Source organism: Myotis nattereri, assembly GCF_964212035.1.
Source record: "Myotis nattereri genome assembly, chromosome: 11".
NCBI lineage: Eukaryota > Metazoa > Chordata > Mammalia > Chiroptera > Vespertilionidae > Myotis > Myotis nattereri.
This window is the reverse complement of record NC_138086.1, coordinates 25,671,006-25,677,005: the sequence shown is the minus strand read 5'-3', so window position 1 is coordinate 25,677,005 and position 6,000 is coordinate 25,671,006.

Genomic DNA, 6,000 nt, shown 5'->3' with positions numbered 1-6,000 from the left:
ATGGGGGTTTGGTGGTACTGTGTTTTTGTGTTGTTGTTTTGTTTGTTTGTTTTGCATTAAGATGTCATTTTTTATTAAATGATTCTGATTATGGATGGTAGAGTAACATTTTTTTTATTATTATTTAAGGCCTAGTTGGCAAGATATTAAAAAATGACAACCCCATGTTAGCCCCCCAAAATTATACTATTAGGGACTTCTCTGGTGTTTGACATCTGGAACCAGTGGCCCACAGTCCACCGTTGTCACAGACCACACAGGTGAACGAAACGGGTGGGAGCCCGAGGACGCTGGCCTCCCTGCCCAGTCCCCATTCTCCGACCGTCCCTGCCTCAGTGCAGGTCAGGGCTGCTGGCTCTTTGCTGCGGGATCTGTGGCAGCTCCTCCCACATGGCCTCCTGCTGCTGATCTTGCTCTCACTGGTGCCTCCCCTGGGCCAGTGTCGAGGAGAGAGACTCCGCTCAGGGCAAGCGGGTGAGAGAGTCCTCCCGGGGCTGCTGCAGAGACGACCTTGCTCTATTTCTCGAGCAGCTTCGCTATCTAAATGCAAACTGGATTCGATGCTGTACCACTCAGAGGAGGGATTGCAAATGTGTGCTCGCACAGCTCTGCCACAAACCTTTCCCTGTCTCTTCTTTGCCGACAGATTGAAATGCAAAGCCCTAAACGTGGCCCTGACCGGCATGCTAAGTGGTTAGAGCGTCATACTGAGCACTGAAGGGTTGTGGGTTTGATTCCCGATCAAGGGTGGGTATCTGTGTTGCAGGTTGGATCCCCAGGCCTGGTTGGGGCGCATGCAGCAAGCAACCGATCGATGTTTCTTTCTCACATCGATGTTTCTCTCTGCCTCTGTCTCTCTCTGTCTCTCCCCCTCCCCCCCCCCCCACTGCCTCCTTTCCACTACCTCTAAAATCAATGGGAAAATATCCTTGGGTGAGGATTAACCAAAAAAATAAATGAAAAAACCCTAAACTTGGATGGGTCTCAGGCACAGTCTGGGCCACTTCCCTTTCCCGTGTGTTCTGACCACCCACCACGATTCCCCCGCCCTCACGGAAGCTGGTCCGTCCTCTAGGACCCTGCACTCTGTCCCCCCCTCCCCTTCACTGTCTGCTCACGCTCTTATTCTGACTGGGAGGATGGATGGAGCCGCAGCTCAATTCCCAGTTTTCCAAGGAACTCTGCCCTACTTGCCAGCACTTAGCATCCCCCCGTCGTGGTACTCGCTATCCAAATTGTTCCCTCTTTTTTTATGGCTAAAGATATACCAAGTTACCCCCAAGCAGATGTCAGCATTGCCAGGGCCCTTGCTAACAGCTGCAAGAAAGGATGTTTGTCACTGGGAGAGATATTGATTTGCTTTATGTCTGATCTAGAAGGTAGATGTTGTGTGGGCTTCAGAACCCCCCAGCAATCCTCTGTGGCCCTTTAAAGGGGTGACACGTGCGGGGCTAAGCGTGGGACATGCTGGGAGCACGGAGAGGCCCTGGCTGAAGTCCCTCGCGCTGAGAATGAGTCCCTCCCGCCCAGCTGTGAATCCTGTGTGAACCCTTGGTCTGAAGACTTCACTTGTGTCCTTTTATGCAATGGCTCCCCCTCCCCCAGAGGGCAGTGTTGGCGAGATGTGAGCGAGCCTAGAGTCGCACAGCGACTGAAGACCAGGACCACTAACCTGTGCAGCCAGACTCGGCGCCTCAGGTGAGCTTGGGCCCCTACAGCCAGGTCATGCATGCTGTGCCTGCTGATCACGGCTACCAAGCTCTGCTCTTTGGTATAAACCTTCTGTGACCGTCCCTCCGGTTCCCCCGGGGCCCAGGCTGCGGCAGCTGGCCCGCTTCAGTCGCACCTGCGGTGGGAGCGCACCGGCCTGTAGCTGCCTCTGCTCCTGCAGCCGCCCCTGCTGACGCTGGCCCACCTGCCTGCTGGAGGGCCACCCAGTGGGCCCTGTCCTCTCTCAGCAGAAGGGAGAATGGACCGAAAAGTGCTCCGTCCCCCAGGACTAGCCCTGATTTGGGAATCTAACAGGATGCAGTACAATATGCCTTTCTGGGAACCTCAGAAGCCGGTCCCATGTTGTCACTGTTTCCTATGGGAAAGCATGAGCCAGGGCCGGGGTAGGGAGCAGCCAGAGACACCAGCTCAGTCCCCCTGAAAGGGCCTCCTAACTCCACACACCACCTGAGCCGACAGTGTCCCCTCTTAGACAAGCTCTGTGCTCAGATGCGCCTTCCTCCCTCCCTTCCTTCTTTCCTTCCTTCCTCCCTTCCTTCCTTCCTCCCTCCTTCCCTTCCTCTTTTCCTCCCTCCCTCCCTCCTTCCTCCCTTCCTTCTTTCTTCCTTCCTTCTTTTCCTCCTTTCTTCCTTCCTCTTCCTTCCTTCTTTCTTTCCTTCCTTCCTCCTTTCCTCCCTCCCTCCCTCCTTCCCTCCTTCCTCCCTTCCTTCTTTGCCTCCTCCCTCCCTCCCTCCCTCCCTCTTTTCCTCCCTCCCTCCCTCCTTCCTTCTTTCCTTCCTTCCTTCTTCCTTCCTTCCTTCTTTCCTTCCTTCCTTCCTCCCTCCCTCCTTTCCTCCCTCCCTCCTTTCCTCCCTCCCTCCTTTCCTTCTGCCCTCCCTCCTTCTTCCCTTCCTTCTTTGCCTCCTCCCTCCCTCCCTTCCTCCCTCCTTCCTCCCTTCCTTCTTTCCTTCCTTCCTTCCTTCCTTCCTTCCTTCCTTTCTCCCTCCCTCCCTTCCCTCCCTCCACCTTTCTTTCCTTCTTTCTTTCTTTCTTTCTTTCTTGCTTTCTTTCTTTCTTTCTTTTTGTTAATTTTCACCTGAGGATATGTTTCCATTGATTTTTAGAGAGAATGGGAGGGAGAGGGAGAGACAGAGAGACACATCGATTGGTTGTCTCCTGCATGCACCGCAGGGCGGGCCAGGGAACTGCAAAATGTACGGGTCTGTATCAAACCAGCAACATTCCTACTGCCAAGAGAACTTTCGAATTTTAAGTTGTAACACTTTGACAACTAGTTATTCAAAACTCTTTAAGCCCTAGAAAGCCTTAAAACTGTGAATGAAGTAATTATTTTACGTTTCAGCGATCAAAACAGTATATTTTAATGAATCTCTGAAAGCATCATTTCACCTATGAAGGTGAAAATGGAAAAATGTAGTTAGCATTGGATCCACTTTAAAAAAAATGTTTTTAATGATTTTCTAGAGAGAGAGGAAGGGAAAGGGAGAGAGAGACATGTCAATGAGAGAGTGAAACATGGATTGGCTGCCTCCTGCACGCCTCCTACCCGGGATCGAGCCCACAACACGGGCATGTGCCCTGACCAGGGACTGAACCAGTGACCTCTTGGGGCACGGGACGATGCTCAACCAACTGAGCCACACCGGCCAGGGCTGCATCCACTTGTGAAGAGCGGTGTCTGTTCCTGGCTGTGTGGTCCTTACTTACCGGCGCCATCGGCCGTGTGCAGTGTGAAGGGCCCATGGGAGATGGTGTGCAGGCATGTGTCAAGCCTGGATGTGCAGGCTCGGCCTGCGTCACGGACTCTCCACCACTGTTATCTACTAGGACCAGTAGAGAAGCCTACATCGACCTCCCTGATCACATCGACTCCCTTCCGTTTAATGCCAGAAACGAGCAGGCCCGTGTCGTTAGATCACTTCCAAGAGTAAATACTATGCAGCCAATAACCAGAAAAGCCGGCAAAATTAACATCCTTTTAGGAAGCATAACTTACCAAGATAACCAGGGCCCAGGCACCACCCAAAAGCCACAAGATCCTGGTTGCATGTTGGCCACGCCCCCTCCTGACCCGTCCTCCCTAAGAATGCAATTGGACCCAAAGGCTCCCCATCAGCCTGCACCACTTTGCCAAAAGCTTCCCTCCGTGGAAAAGAAACGCCCTGCCACCTGCTTTGTGGCAAATCAAAGCGTGTTGTCCGTGGCATCGTATTGTCTACCGAGGCCGTGGCGCCACGTTGTACCCAGACACCACTGGGCACGTTACCCGCAGAAATGCAGGATTCTTCTTATAAACAACCCTGAGCTCACCTTGTGTGCGGGTTCGCCGGTCCCCGGGCCGTGTGTCACCTCGGAAGGGGGTGATTACATGTCCTCCACCTTCCACAGGGCCCGCTCTGCGCCTTGTGCCAAGCGGGTGCGGAATCGACGCTGCATGAAGTGGTGGGTGGGCTTTGTCAGCAGCCAGAGAGCTCCATGGGGGACACCCTAGGAGCGTTCCCTGTAGGGTGAGAGGTTGGATGGACAGCAAGCATTGCTGGCCCCGACTCAGCCTTCCAGCTAACCACGCTGGAGGGAGTTCGAAGGGGATCAGGGTAGATTCTTCTCGGTAAAACAATGAAGTGATTTGAATTCCTCCCCTTGGCCTTTCCAGAAATGTCAGTGACTCCCAGAGCACGTGACCCAGGAAGGGCCTGGTGCCAGCGCAGCCGAGACAGGTCGCTGGGTTGTGGCTCAGCCAGGGTGAGTGCAGAGCCACTTCGGCACGCACACATAGGTAGTGACTGCCGTGTACCTGGAGGTGCCGTGCAGGCACCAAAAATGTGTTTCTCTGTTTTGATCGGCCGCTGAAAACCACTGCTCATCGATGGCCCAGAAGAGAAATAATGCCTTCATGGCTCACAGCTTACAAAACAGTTTCCCAATACACTGTCTCCTCAGGTCCCTCTAACAACCAGGTGGGGTGGATGCTATTAGAAAAGGACGACTTAGAGAGGTCACAACTTGCCCAGGCTGGGTGGGGACATTGTGTCTCAAAACCAGGATTTCTAAACCCAAAGGCAGTTCTTGCACCTGGGCCAGGCCTTTAGCTCGCCTGACCCTCAGAAGCTTACTTAGAGGGGCCCACAGGACAATGTGGGTGAGGACCCAACTGGACGAAATATTATCTCGCTTATTAGTCATTTCAGTGCAGCGTGGGGTTGCTTCGTAACCTTTGTTGCATTTTGGGGCAGAATGGCACATTTTCATAGTTTCTTGGGGAAGGTTTCAATGCTTTTGTTCTCACCGTTTATTCCTCATCCGTGATTCCCAGTCCGCCTTATTTGTCGTTGGAATAAACAAAATTGTCCAAGCACAACGATGTGTAAGACCTACCTGGGCTCTGCTAGGTACAGAGAATCTCTTGCTCCTCTCCGCTCACTCACCTGGGGCATTCTGGGATGTGAGTCCCCAAGCCATGCTGGTCTCAGCCTCCCCTCCCTCTCCCAGGCTCAGGAAGAGGGGTCCCCAGGCCAAGGCACCACGGGACACAGAGCCTCTGCTCAGAATCCCTCCTCAGGGATGGCTGGGGGATCCACCCTCTGACAGCGTGTGTGACCAACAGCAAATGTCAAATGCCCCAGGGGATGTGCTGCTAAAAAAGGAAAACATCCATCCCCTTTAGGAACTTTGGCTGTAGACCAAGGCAGTCTCTTTTATCCCAGGCTAGACTTTCCGCGCTTTTCCCTCTCTCTGCTTCTACCTCCATCCTATTGCATGTGTGTTGCACACACACAAACACACACTTATTTCTGAGGTCCAGTCCTCTCATGGCAAAAGGATTTGAAATGAAAAAAGATAGAGGAGGGGGGTAGAGAAAGAGAAACAGCTAGCTCGATCACCCAGCCTCCAAATCTCGGGGGGAGGGGGGGGCAGGGGGTAGATTGGCTGATGTTAGGGCAGCCTGGAGACCGCCTAGTCATTGAATGAAACACAGAGAAGAGAGAGAGATGAATTTGCTATTCTAAAGAGCCACAGTCAGTGAATGCAAATGCGCCCTATTGGAGAAAACCAAATTAAAGGAACTATTGGGAATTCTCTGCATAGTTAAGCAGAACAGTCCCCCGTCCACCCCCCCCCCCCCGCCCCCTTTAAGGCCATGTTTACCGTTCGGAAATCACATACCCTTAAGCACAGAAACCTAGAAATGCATCGTTCGCAGGAAGGATATGTTCCATTAGCCCAGCCCTGTCCTTCAAAGGAAGAATCACAAAATCCATCACTGCCCTG